General features: G+C 37.7%; 1 pseudogene; it reads right to left on the reverse strand.

Moving 5' to 3' along the window:
* Positions 1-588: 588 nt before the first annotated feature.
* Positions 589-2,379, reverse strand: LOC106984144 (triosephosphate isomerase-like; annotated as a pseudogene).
* Between the last annotated feature and the right edge of the window lie 12,983 nt (positions 2,380-15,362).

The raw sequence follows: 15,362 nt of genomic DNA on the forward strand, positions 1-15,362 counted from the left end.
AAGTAACAGTTACATATAAATGCATTAATCTAACGTTTTCTTACTATTATGAGTACTGTTCTTTCAGTCACTAATGGGATGTTTAAAGATCTGTAAAACAAACAAAAATGCATGTATTTTACAAAATTAATACTATCATTAACCTGTCTACAGGGTAAGACTAATTCAGCTGCTACAGCTTTAATTAAAAGCATGTCAATGCCACTAAGTGTTTAGAATCTAGAATTAGATTCTATTAGAAGAGGATAATGGTCTAAATCCCCCTGTAAACTCTGTGCCCTGAGGAAGGTGTTTAAACTTTCTGGCCCTTTTGGTTTGAGCCTCAATAAAATGTTTTTTTAAATAAATTTATAATGTTTTCTCTTTCCTTGACTGCATATAGGTATCATTATATCTTTTATAGATGATCCAATAAAGCTCTAAGAGATAAAGTATCTGTCCAAAATTGAAAATCACTGTCAAAGTTAAGACCGAAACTGAGTTCTAAGTTCACTACTCCCAACCATGCAACCTACTTGATCAATACAACAAAATACCAACAGGTGAATGCATTATTATATCTAGAATAAAATTAGAGTGGCTACAAAATTGAACACAATTTTCCATCTGCTTTATTGATAAAGTCACTAATTACTACATTTCAACCATACTGAAAATGCAGTCAACTCAGGCCAATTTTTCTCATCTGAATTTGCCAAGATTTGTGTCTAAAGAATGCCAGCAGACACATCTGTCTTTGTATATGCCAAACTAGACTGACACAATCCACCCTATTGTATTTTGGGCACATTCCAATGGCTGCTGTACCTGTACATTTAATCTGTTCATACCCATAGTCTGAGAGTAATGCACATTTGTTTACAGAGTGTACTAATTGCAGTTATTATGTTAACATATTTAGATGATGATGTACTAATACACAATGTAAAAATATGCTCAAATGCCAAAAAGGTAACAAGTTTGCATGCATCTGGCAACTTCTGATACATTGGCTTTCTTAAATCAAGAATGAGAAGGGAAATCCTTTGGATATGATTTAACAATTGCATTGCACACTATTTCTTTCCTTCTTATTTAAAAAAAAAAGTTTGTTTATTGGTTTTTTAGTGCCAGGTGTTTATTTTCCCCACACAGTGAGACTGCTCACATATACAACACACACAGGCGCTGGCACCATGGGAGAGAAGAGCACCCCTGGCCTCTGTGGGGAGAACAGGACTTTCTCTCAGCTCTTTGTCTCATGGCACAAGATCGGGGAGGAGTATGGCTTCTCTCTCCTACCCTCACTGGGGACTGAGGAGACCCATGAACAAATTCCAGACCTTCCACCTCTCAGCCAAGGAGGAGCCACCTTGGTGACATGTTTAGTTCCAAACATGACAGTAGGTGGAAAAGGGACTGGCCTGGTCCCAACCATTATAGGGTAAGATGTAAATGATAAGGAAGGGGTATAGTTTGGCCACGAAGGGGGCAGGTGACACCATCAGAAGCATGTGCGGGGTGGAGATGTGTGGGAGGTAGGAGCACAGTCACTGGGCTTCTGAGCTACCTACTCCCTGGCTTATCAGGAAAAGGAGGGGAGATGGATGGGCTTATTGGTTGGCACTGATGATATCCACAAACTTGGGCTTGAGGAAAGCCCCACCCACGAAGAAGCCATCCACATCAGGCTGGCTTGCTAGCTCCTTGCAGGTTGCCCCAGTCACAGAACCTCCATAGATGCTACGGGTACTCTGAGCCACTGCGCCAGAGACATTAGACGTCAGCCATCCCTGGAGCTTTTCTTGCACTTCCTGAGCTTGTTGGGGCGTTGCAGTCTTGCCAATACCAATGACACATATAGGCTCATAGGCTCCAGTCAGTCCTTCACATTATCTGTGATGATCTTGGTTTGCTCAAAAACGACCTTCTCAGTGATGCCAGCTTCCCTCTCATCTAGTTTCTCCCCCATGCAGGGGTTTACTCCAAGTCCCTCTGCCAGGGCAGGGGCCACTTTCTGTCCAATCAGCTCATCTGACTTCCCAAAGACACGCCTTCTTTCCCAGTGCCCCGGGACTACCCACGTGGCTCCACAGTCTTTGATCATGGCAGGGCTGATCTCCCCAGTAAAGGCTGTGTTAGGCACTTTCTGGCAGTTCTGCACAGCCACAGCAATCTTGGGATCTAGCTTCTGTCGGACAAAGTCGATTAGGCAGTTGGGGGTGGGGGGGTGCACAAACCACTTCGATGTCATGTCAGCCAGCACCATGGTCGTGTTCGGAGTGGTGATGAGTTCCTCCAGGTTCTTCTTCCGCCCATACATCTTCCTGTCCCCCTCCACATGCTCCCTTCCCCACGAAGAACTTCCTCGAGGGCACCGTGGCGCTGGAATTGACACATGGAAGGTGTATCACCCTAAAAAATAACTTTTGAGATCTATCACCTATGCACTTCACTCCAAGGGCAGAGCTATGTACATTAAAGCTCTTTCTTGAAACAAAATTTGCATGGACTATTCCATGTAATTATGAAATTCTTAATTATACTGAGAATTTTCTAGGAAGAAAAAAAAGTAGCTATCAACACTAACCCGGAGAAAAACAGAAAACTTGAATAGACCATCAACCATGGAGAAATTTGCAAAAAGTATTGACTAATCATTTTTACAAAAGACTGCAAAGACAGATAGTTTTACTAGTGACCTCTTCAGAAATACAAGAAACCTTTCATGTTTTGTCATAAAATTCTCTTAGGCTTTCTCAGTATATAAGCATACCTTCAAATATTAAATTGGATTTTCCTTTTTAAAAAAGGTAGTCTAGATAATCATTGAAAATAGGGTTACTGGAGTCGGACCTGTTTTTGCATGCCAGCTCTACCATGTATAAGATGTGTAACTTTGGTCAATTTAATTGACCTCTCCAAGTCACAGTCTCTTCATCAGCAAAATTAGAATAATAGCAATAATGGATTTCTAATAGCACCTGACGTATGGTAAATGTCATTAGATATCAAATAATATTATTGCTCATAACAATACTCATAAACATAATTATTGCTTTACTGGATATTCTGAACAATTCTAAAAGACACAGAATGGAAATAAAAGGTATAAGTAGAAAAGATTAAGTGATTATTATTATTAACCAGTGCACAATTTACATAACTGGAATTCCAAGAGAACTGCAAATTTCTTAGAATTATCATAGATTAGAAAAGTAGCCAGGTAGAAGACAAATAAATAAAAACAATAGATTTCCTTAATAAGTCAGAATAATTATTACAAAAGTATTTCATTTGTGGGGTACCTGGGTGGCTCAGTTGGTTAAGACTCTGACTCTTGATTTCAGCTCAGGTCATGATCTCATTGTTTGTGAGTATGAGCCCCCCATGGGGCACTGCACAGAGCCTGCTTGGGATTCTCTCTCTCTCCCTCTCTCTCCCTCTACCTCTCTCTCTCTCTCTTTCTCTCTCTCTCTCTTTCTCTCTCCCTCTCTCTCCCTCTACCTCTCTCTCTCTCTCTCTCTCTTTCTCTCTCTCTCTCTTTCTCTCTCCCTCTCTCTCCCTCTACCTACCTCTCTCTCCCTCTCTTTTTCCCTCCCTCTCTGCCCTGCCTCTGCTCATGCACTCTCTCTCTCTTTCAAAAAATAAACAAACATTAAAAAATATATTTCACTTGTATATGCAGCAAAATTTTCCTGGAAGAATAAATGGAAGAATATATATACAACAAATTTGGAAAGAAGAAGAAAGGGAAATTGATAAAGTTGTCATGAGAACTGACAGAAACCAATATGTCAGAAAATCTTTGTCTGGAAATACACACATTCAAACACACTTATGAGTTTAATATATGACAAAGAAAACATTGTAAATCAATAGTGAAAGGATAGAACACTAATACTTGTTAGGAAAGCTATTTGGGAAATAATCGAGTTAGGTCTTCATCTATGTAATGACCACATGCCTACTGGTTGTGTCTGCAGCTCAAAATATTACCCCTTCCCCGGTAACTACCCTTCCCCTGATTCTTTGATAACGAATTTGATCCAGAGAATGGACTCTTAAAAGCCAGGGTTCATCCAATGTGACCTCATTTCAGGGCAACATTAAGCACCATATCCAAACTAGAAAAACAGGGCCGTTTTAGTGGAATTTGGACTGGAAGTGAAGATTTAGTCTTTCTCTGTATTGTTGGATGGTTCCCGCTGGGACAAGGAAGTAGAGAAAACAAATGGGAAGGATGAGGAAATGGAATGAGGGCATAGGCCAGAGATGAAAAAGAATGGAATCCCAACAGCGTGCCCATCCCGGTTCCCTGTCTCTCCCCAAAGTGTGACTGCATCCCAAACAAGGTTCCGTGAAACATCCCTGTATTCATTAGAAGCAACCTAACCTTTGAAAGCTTCACAATTCTTGTGACTTTCATCCAAACTATTCCTAAATAAAATTACTTTATCTACCAAAATAAATCCCAAATGAAATATACACTAAATTTTAAAATGAAGCATAAGGCAACTATAAAAGTGTTCATCTTTAGAAGGTAAAGAACATTCTAAACGTAAAAGATCCATAACAACAAAAAAAAACTACATACTTAGTATTTCATACATATGTAGCATTAGTATGATTACAATCAAATAATGAAAACATCTGCAACATATATGGCACAAATATACAAATGATTTATGAATATTTTCATGTAAAAAGCGCTTTAAAATATGAAGAAATATACTAACACCCTAAATTAAAAGCAGGCAAATCAGAGAACAGACAAATCACAGGAGAAATATAAAAGATCATTAAACACGTGAAAAATATTCTAGAAGTGAAAAGGAATGTTTTCACACTTAAAATGCATATTACTTGTGTCAATATTGATACACAGAAATAAGTACTCCATGGCTCACAGTGCTGTCAGAAAGTAAATCGCAAGATGTATTAAAGACCTTCACATATGAAGCCAGTGTACTAAATCATAAATCAGCACGTCTGCTTACAAGGGCAGAAACCCAACTCAAAATGCTGTCATGAGAAAACGGATGGATTGGCTCACATAGGTAAAAATCCCAGCAGTGCTCATATGGAATCCCCCTACTCAAACATGCATTATGAATCTCTTTCCATGTCCAGTATGCTTTCAACTGTTATGGCTTTTCTTTTTTTTCCTGAGGCAGGCCTTCCCTCAAGGTGAAAGATGGCAACCTGCCCTTGAGACTCCATGTTGTGCTGCCTCACTGAGCCGGCAGAAAGAGGACCTGAACTTCCCAACAGTTTACTGTAAAATCCCAAGATTATACCTCACTATATTTTACTGGCATGACTTGGGCCACATGCTCCCCCTGTGAAACAATCACTTTGATGAGGAAACAGGTTCAACTTCTTGGGACAAGGGCTGGATATGGGATTCACCCTGTGTGAATCAGGGCTTGACTGGCAGGGATAGAGATTAGGAAAGGTAGTTTACAAAGGAAAATCCAGATGCTATTTCTAAGAGAAGCAAGATGGATGTTGTAGACACATGGTAACAGATGTCAATACATACCCCATACATACAATTTTAACTTCTACTAATCTAGTCTAAAAACATAATGAGAAAGAAAGAAAAGATTGTATTAGGCATTTTTAAATAACAGCTGTATTTCTTATAGTAGAAAAATGAAAACTATAGTAGAAAAATGACTACATAAATTACAGTATAAGTATGTTATCATACAAAAGAGATAAAGTTACATATAGCTATCACATCTAATAGGGAGGGAAGGAAGGAACGCCGAGGGTTTTGAGACATTTGGGCTTAAGATAGATATTTTGGAGCAATTCGTATATAAACCCAAGACATGAAGACAAGACAATACAATAGATGTATTATTTAAATATATAACTCTATCTAGTTTTATAAAAAATACTTTTTATTTTATTTACTTTATGTACTTTATGTATTTATCTACTTTATGTATGTATTGATTTTATGTAAAGTATAATGTAGACAGGGCAACCATGGGGCAAACACAATAGTATAAAAAAGTAGAATAAAAATCTATATACAGAATATAATAACAGTTTTGTACATATTTGTATTTTCCCAGGGGAAGAAAAACTGAAAGGAAACAGACCATAATGACAATCTAGTGTGGTAGAATTTGGGGAATTTTCTATAGACACATATACTAGCTTTTATCAGGTAAAAACTCTGTTAAACAGTTACAAAATGCCAAAACTTGTTAGCTAATTATTTAGGTGCTCAGTACCTACTGTGCCTAGGCAGCCTGAAGTCATTAAATGCCTACATGCTAGTTAACCTCTGTACTACCTAAACCTGAGCATTGCTTGAAGACTTTGAACTTTAGTATCTACATCAGCAAAAGTGGGAATAAATTACATCTGCTTCGCAAACTTCACATATTATTATGAAAAGCAAACAGCATAAGTCAAAGCACTTTTTAAATTATAAAGTGCTAAAAATACTGATAGCTACTAGTGCCTGATACATACAAGGCACTTAAATGTAAATTCTCTGCCCACTTTTCTTCTTATACCCTACCTATTCCCTCATTTGTAAAATGTGCATGGCATAAATAGTCAGAGTAGAGAGGAGAGTTGAATCCCTCCTTCCTTCCAGTTTTCATTTTTCCATGAAAGCCAAATCTCTTTCACAGAGCAAGGCAGCAGATTATGCAGTACAAAGAGCCAAACCAGTAGCTTCACAGATCCAGTGCTTACTACCTGGGGCAAGCTGGGCAGGTGTGACAGCACACAGTACTGCTCCACCTGTGGCTCAGAAGGTAGTTAGGCATACATAAAGGACCAGTGGGACTTTAGAGCCTCCAACATACCTCTTTCCAACTGGCTCCCCTAAGAAAATTGGGAAACTTAAACACAATGGATTTCATATGGAGTCATAGTGAGCGTATACACTACCTGCACACATTGCCAAATATTCAAGTTTAACTCAGTAAGAAGTGGGCCAAGGAATGATAAAAGAAACTACTTGAGAAAGCCATAGGACCTTCTAAATTTAAAAACTGTGACATTCCCTCTTTTGTCATAAAATTCAGCCTATCCCTATGACTCTGCCCCACTCCTGACCACCTAAATTCGGCCCCTCCCTTTTTCTGCAGCCTCTAGGGAAGTATATGCAGAATGCAAGTTCACCAGCGCCCACACTTCCCTTGCTCTGGCCTTGACCCTGTGGCAATTCTTCAAGACTTAAGACAAGAGCCTGTTTCTTTACCCAAATTACTACAGCCTGCTTAAAATGTTGGGCAGCTGAGAATGTAGCCTGTCCCCACAGGGTAGGAATGTATTAACCACCCTATAAAAGTTATTTTTAAAGTTTTATTTAAGGAACAGCAGCTGGAGAATAAAGAAAAGAAAGGCAAAACACAATTCCTTTATACCCAGTCTGCAATCCCTCCTACACCAATCTCCCATGGTTCTCTGTGGGAATTGCATCCATGAAAATGCTTTAAGCCTGACCTCCAAAACTGGAAATCAGAAAATCTAAAAATAAAACAAACAGGAAATGCAAAACAGCCCTGTTTGATCAGACCCTTGTGGGTGCCTTGCTTAATTATATTAGGTAAGTTTGACAACAGGCTTGGAATTCTTTCATTGGATTTGGAGGGAATTACCAAAAAATTAAAAAGATATTAAAATACTATCATATATAATGAGCTCACTGCCATTTGGAAATTGTTTCTAATCAACAAGCTGTAGATGTTAACAATGAATATTTTCCAGGAGTTCATATCCTATCGATGAGAGAATAATCATTTGAGTAAAAGGGAAAAGAAATTTAGCAAACTACAAAGCCATGAAATAAATAAATACTAATGCAGTCTATATTTCATTAATCTCTAAATTGTGATAAAAATAATTCTGCCTCTCATTGCCTTTTTACTAATACTGCATTTGCAATATATGGTTGCTGTATTTGTTTGTTTAAAAAAAAATGCACTGCCAGTTTGCAATTCACCTCAATACAATAAGATTTATTGAAAGCACCTACTGTGCATAAAAGACAGTTTCTACCTCAAGGAACTTACACAATCACAGAAGGAAAATATATATGTGCACACAGGAAAATAAACACACAAGATGGAAAGTGCTATGAGCTGAGAATGGGGAAAAAAATCACATCCAATCAAGGGTTCCAGAAAAGGTCCACTGGAGATCACCACGAAGAATGGGTAGAATTCTAACAGAACAGGAGAGAATAGTATAAGCAAGGGCAACAGTAGGAAAGGAGTGTGCATGTCTAGAAAACAATAAGTAATCTCTCAGCAGCATGAGACAGTGAACAAAGATTTCAGAGGAAAATGGGCTCCCAGCCTGATTCTACACTTGCTAGCTGTTTGACCTCTGGCAAGTTGCATAACTTCTTTAAGTCTCTGTTTCCTCCTATTTAAAACTGAGCTACTAGTATGTGTGCCTTGTGAGGAAGACCATGCATGTGAAACACTTATCATTTGAACATATAGCGAATACTCAAAAAATGTTTAAAACAAATAAGGAAAGAGATGGAAGGAGGGAGAGTGGGAAGAAAGGAAGAAGAGTAGGAAAGAGATAAAGAGGAAGGAGGGAAAGAAGGAACGCCGAGGGTTTTGAGACATTTGGGCTTAAGATAGATACTTTGGAGCAATTCGTATATAAACCCAAGACATGAAGACAAATGTCACAAACTAAACAAGGCAGAGGACAGAAGTACAGGGATACTTACCTTTTGTGGGTGGAAAGACAAAATGACATATGAGGTCACCATGCAATGGAATAAGGATAGAACAAAGGTCCAGATTTTGGTTCTACCAAAGTCTGTGTAACTTTGAAAAAATTGCTAGAACTTTTTGAGTGGAAAAATATCTTCCCCACAGAATTGTCCTGAAGAATGAAAGAGATAGGATGTATATAAAAATCACATAACACCATGCCTTGTACATAGCTAACCATCTATAACTATTAGACCCCTCCTCACTTTCTTACTTGCCTCCCTTACAGAAAGGAAAAAGAACAAGTTTAAAGAAAAAAAAACTGAAATAAGGGCATGACAGTGGCTCTAATGGAATAGAAGAGGAGAGAGAATAAGAAATGCTGTGAGGGTTATTGCATAGGCTTACCATTTATCCTAAGATTTCAGTTTCAGTAGAGGGTTTAGGTGGGAAAAATAGATTATAAATTGAAAACATTAAATTGGTGGTAAGGTCCATTTAGTGTGTTCCTACCTCATGTCAGGGTATTAAAGCAAAGATTTAAAAATAGTTTAACATGCATGGGAGTTAAGGTTAAGTGAATCCTATTAAATTTATTTAGGTATTTATTTTTATGGAATGGATAAAATGAAACCAAAAAGAAAATAGAAAGAAGAGGTACAGGATGAAGGCAAAATAAAAGGCATGTTTCATGGTGGCAAATTGAATCTAGTACATTGTTAGTCTTCAGAAGGAGATACATCTCCTCTTGAGTCACAGGTGTTGTGTTTGGTGGAGACACAAATTTCTTTTTTTGTTGTTGTTAATGTTTGTTTATTTCAAGGAAGAGAGAATGACAGGGGATGAGCAACGGAGGGGCAGAGAGAGAGGGAGACACAGAATCCAAAGCAGGTTCCAGGCTCTGAGCTGTCAGCACAGAGCCCAATGCAGGCTTCGAATCCACGAGCTGTGAGATCATGACCTGGGCTGAAGTTGGACACTCAACCAACTAAGCCACCCAGGCACCCTGAGACACACAAATTTCTTGAGAGGGAGAGGATGACAGCCAAGAAAGGTCATACTAAAAGTGTCCACCTTCTGAGTAGGATTCCAGGAGTGACTCTTATGAATGCTTGATACCCTGGAAGTAGGATGTTATCAATAGCTAAGAGTCCCCAGGTACTAGTGAAAGGCCTGTGAAAATGACAGATTATGGGGTGTTAACAAAACACATGGAGACAGAACAAAGGTGATAGACCAAAAGGATTCTGAGTTGGTGGAATGACGTCTTAAAATATCCATGGGAAAAGATGATTTAGAGTTCAAAGACTGGATCTAAGAGTTTTCAATTTTGGTTGGGCCCTCCCTTGCTGGAGGGGTCAGAGCATTAACACAATTGGAAGATCTACAGTTGATGGTGACATTCTTCTCAGCTGAGGCCTCAGGGAGATGCTAACATCAAGTGATTGGAGAGAATACCAACTAACAAACTGGATATAGGGTGAAAGAGATGGCCCAAACTGAGGATACCAAAAGCAAATAGTGAATGCAAAGGAATGAGCCAGTATTCAGCGAGCCAGTGAAGTAAAACCCTAATGGGTAAGAAGCATTCCTGGGGACACGCTTGGAGGAAGAGTCAGTTGCACCACAGCAGGAAGGGAGGCCTACCAAAGAGGCAAAGTAGACTCAACAAAAACTTTTCTATGCTCTAAAGGGGCTGAAGTGGAATGAAGGAAAAGGGTTCAGGTAGGCAAAAAACTGTAAGATCAGAATGCTAGAAAGCTCACTGATAGACTTTATGAAGTCTCCAAAGATGGTAACTGATGCACAGTGGAGAAATTGTTTAACAGACTTAACAAAAAATAGATGTAAAAGAGCTAGCTTCCTGTGCACCTGGCTGCCTCAGAGGAGCATGTGACTCTTGATTTCTAGGTCATGAGTTTGAGTCCCAAGTTGGGTGCGACGCCTACTTAGAAAACAAACAAAATTAAAATTAAAAAATAAAAGTAGTGCTTCAATAAACATTCTGATGTAAAAAAAAAAAAAAGAGCTAGCTTCCAGAATTTGAAAAAACAAAAAAAAATGATCACAGAATAAAAATTATGTACGTATCTTTAATTATAATAGCATATTATATAATTATATACTATACAATATGAAAGGGCGGGCCTACGCCAGCCAACTCCATCTTGTTCTGTGTCCTCCACCTTGACCAGGGCCTCCTCCCCTTGAGTAACCTCCCACTTATCTGTTCAAACTTCCCGATCAAAACACACATGGCGACCTGCGTAACAGGACTCTGACCCTTCCCCAGCCAATCGGCTAAGGCCACAGCCATTACCTCACCAATTGCCCCTAGACCCCAATAAAACCTTTGTGCTTTTGAAACTCGCTCTCTCTCCCCGATATCTCACGGCTGCATCGGTGCAGGTAGAAGATTGAGCTCGAGCTAGCTTGAATAAAGGCTCTTTGCTTTTGCATCAGATTCTGCTCCCTGGTGGTCTTTGGGGGATCACGAATTCTGGGCATAACATAATATAGTTTGTATAACAGTGTTTCCCTATAGTTACTACTATATATCTATAAAATAATTAAGAAATAATGTTACTCTAAATTGCATAAATGAATGTAGTCCTATTTGAAGATGCTAACAGAAAATTAAATCTGGGTCACCTGATGGCTCAGTTGGTTGAGCGTCTGACCGGACTTTGGCTCAGGTCATAATCTCATGGTTTATGAGTCCGAGCCCCGCATCAGGCTCTGTGCTGACAGCTCGGGCCAGCTAGAGCCTGGATCGGATTCTCTGTCTCCCTGTCTCTCTGCCCCTCCCCCACTCACATTCTGTCTCTCTCTCTCTCTCTCTCTCTCTCAAAAATAAATAAACATTAATTTAAAAAAAAAAAAGGAAGATAATTAAATGCTATAATTCCAAGGAAAACATTAATTTCAAACAATTTTTTTTAAAAATCTGAGTGAATTATTTTGATTAAAATTTATAAAGCAATTATTTAGATTTTCTAGAAACTAAAGAATGATTGCATCTATTTATTTATTTAAAGAAAGTAATTTGTTTTCCTAAATATGTAATGTCCACACGATATAGGCTGGAATTATTTAAAAAAATTGGACAGTCTTACATTTGATAAATTGTACCAGGCAAAATGTGGATTATATAAATTATATAGCACACATACATTCAAAAATTAAGCTAGAACAATCAAAATGTTGTAAGATAATAACACTTGGAACACTGGCACAAGATAAACTCATCTTATTTCCAATGTAGTTAATATTGAAGTGCTTACATTATTGTGTACATGTTTCTCTTCATCAACAAAGCAGCCACAGAACTGCAAATGACATGTTATAGGCATGTTGCACTATCATCCAAAACAATAAATTCTTATAATTACTGAATCAAACACATACCTCTACATATTTACTTTTCACATCTAAGTGCTACTATTTATATACTAGAAACAACTTGCATGTTTCTATTAAGAATAGGCTCAATTTATTTTTTTAATTATTTTAAATTGTGCTGTTTAGATATGATCAATGGAAAAGAAATGTTACAAAACATCATAACAGAATATGTGCAGTGGAATTAGCAGAAAAGAACTAACGAGGGTAAAAACATTTGTTCAGTTTAAAAAGTAGAGTTGAGAAATAATACACATACTGATAGGCTCCAATAATTATCAAACACCAAATCTACACAGGAGAGGTAGACTGATAATTCAATGGGTCCAGAAGGTAAGAGATTCCATAAGGATACTACTAAAAAAAAGAAAGTCAATGATTTCTAATCCAGTGACAGGAAATAATTCCTTCTTGATCTGTTTTATCTTACTCTAACAAGGTGGTGAAAGAGCCACAAAGATACCAGAATACATAAGCAAAACCTGTCTCAGCTTTGGACATATTTCCACATGATATGAAGATCTTCACTGGAACCAAAAGAATTCTAACATACAATTATTAGGAGGCCTTTTTTCATGCTTCTTTCAACTCGACATTTGATATTAGCAATCACTCCCTAATTATGCAAACACTCTTTACTTCAGGGCACCATTCTTTTCTGTATTTATTTTTTTTTAATAACTTGGGTTTTTTTTATTTTTTTAAACTTATATCCAAATTAGTTAGCATATAGTGCAACAGTGATTTCAGTAGATTCCTTACTGCCCCTTACCCATTTAGTCCATCCCCCCTCCCACAACCCCTCCAGTAACCCTCAGTTTGTTCTCCATATTTGTGAGTCTCTTCTGTTTTGTCCCCTTCCCTGTTTTTATATTATTTTTGTTTCCCTTCCCTTAGGTTCATCTTTTTTATCTCTTACAGTCCTCATATGAGTGAAGTCATATGATTTTTGTCTTTCTCTGGCTGACTAATTTCACTTAGCATAATACCCTCCAGTTCCATCCACGTAGTTACAAATGGCAAGATTTCATTCTTTTTGATTGCCCAGTAACGCATCTCTGGAGGCAAGGGAAACAAAAGCAAAAATGAACTCTGGGACCTCATCAAAATAAAAAGCTTCTGCACAGCGAAGGAAACAATCAGCAAAACTAAAAGGCAACTGACAGAATGGGAGAAGATATTTCCAAATGACATATCAGATAAAGGGTTAGTATCCAAAATCTATAAAGAACTTATCAAACTCAACACCCAAAAAACAAATAATCCAGTGAAGAAATGGGCAGGAGGCACGAATAGACACTTGTGTATTTCTTAACACAAATCTGACTCAATTTCCAAATTCTCTTTCCCTAGTTTTTATTTTGACTCCAATTATAACTCCTATATCTTGTCCAGTTTCCCCTTTTATTCATTCAACATACTGTATATTTATCCAGCTCCACTGTATGCCAGAAATTGCTCAAGGCACTAATATAAACAAAACATATTTAATCCTTGTTCTCGCGGTCTTGACATTCTAACGGGAGGGGGAGTGAAAATGAGCACAAATAAACCAGTATTAAGTCAAGGTAGTGAGTTGATATGTAGTGAGTTGATTGGCACCACCCTGCCAATAAAAAAAAATACGTCCAAGTCTTAATCCCCAATACCTATGAGTATGACCTTATTGGAAAAAGGATCTTTGTAGATATAATTAAAAATCTCAAGATCAGGTCATGATAGATTGCCGGGGGGGGTGGGGTGGCTCAGTCATATGACAGGTGTCTTTATAGGAAGAGTTTATATAATGAATTAAGTATGCACTGACCTGTTTTAACAGTGACATGATGGAAACAGAAACTTTTTGCAACACAATAAACGTAATTATAAGATAAATAAAAGAAAGTTTTTTGTTCAGCAAATAGCAGTATGCGAGGTCCATTACTGTAAGATGTGACAGAGTCTGATGATGCTCAGACTTAGCTCACTAGATTGTTTAGAGGAAAAGAAAGTTAAAACATGACATTTCATGGCATGGCTATTAAAAATGTGGATACCTGAATACTTACCACTCTTTCAGGTTATTTTAGTACTTTTGCCACAAAGATAAGATCTGTGAAGGAGACATATTAAGAAAATCTCATGCTCTCTCTTTGGAAAAGAGAATAAAAGGATGAAATTCTCCAAATACCTTGTTTCCCCCCATATTTACTAAATGAGTGGGCCACAGCCTACAAAGGCAGGGCAATCAAGATCACTACAGAATCATGTGAAAGTAATTACTGCCACCTTGAGAAAAGAATGAATGACTTACAATCTGTGCCATGGTCTAGTTGGGAACACATCTAGATGTGGAAATAATAACAGTCATTATTTCCACAAGCAACAATCTTTAAAACTGCACCACAGGTTCTGGTAAATTTATGGTATAGTTAGATTTGTGGTCCCCATTTATTTGTAATTGGTCAAAAACAGCAAGAGATTTTAATTATAAAAATCATCTCAAAGTGAAATGAAAATTACATTAGTGATATGGATAATTTGGCCACAACTTAGACTCTCTATTGGTGTTTTGTTTTGTTTTGTTTTGTTTTGTTTTTTAGTGAATGGGAGAAAATAAATGTTTGAAAAAGAGATAGCTATCACCACACAATCTTACCATTGGCTCTAAAGCCACTAGGACAGAGAGACAGAAAATTTGGGACTTCATCTTTTATTTCAAGGGCTCTATCTTATATCTTAGGATTCCAGGAATTCAATTTAGTTTTACTCACAACCTCATATGTTATTTTAAAAATTGCTGAAATTAAAAATAGTGGAAAGCTGATGGAAAATCTTTGTGGATGAAACATGTATTTTTATGAAGCTACTTTACTCCTGGCAACTATTTTCGTGGTATGGTGGTGATAGCATTCTTTAAATGCCAACATTCTGCTGGTACTCAACATTGGCACTTTTCACAAATAACTGAGAACTCTGAGGGCTAATCCATGTGAATTTCCCACCTCATGCTTGGTAGACTGCATCTCAGGGTAGACTGAACAGAAAGACAGAACCTCATAATGAATATTCAGATTTAGAGGTAGATTATCACTGTATATTCCCACTCATGCCTAATAAAATTTTAGGGGGGAAATGTGTTTAAACATTCAATCAATGGTTTCTTCCTGTCTTCTGGTTTAGTTAGCTGGCTAACTAGTTATTTAGTCTCTTTCATATGAACATCCTAGTCTTTCTAGTTTCTCTCCTTTCCTACCTTTCTTCCTGATGCAACTGGGAATCAAGGGACTGTAT

This window comes from Acinonyx jubatus, chromosome A2 (assembly GCF_027475565.1).
Source record: "Acinonyx jubatus isolate Ajub_Pintada_27869175 chromosome A2, VMU_Ajub_asm_v1.0, whole genome shotgun sequence".
Classification (NCBI taxonomy): Eukaryota; Metazoa; Chordata; class Mammalia; order Carnivora; family Felidae; genus Acinonyx; species Acinonyx jubatus.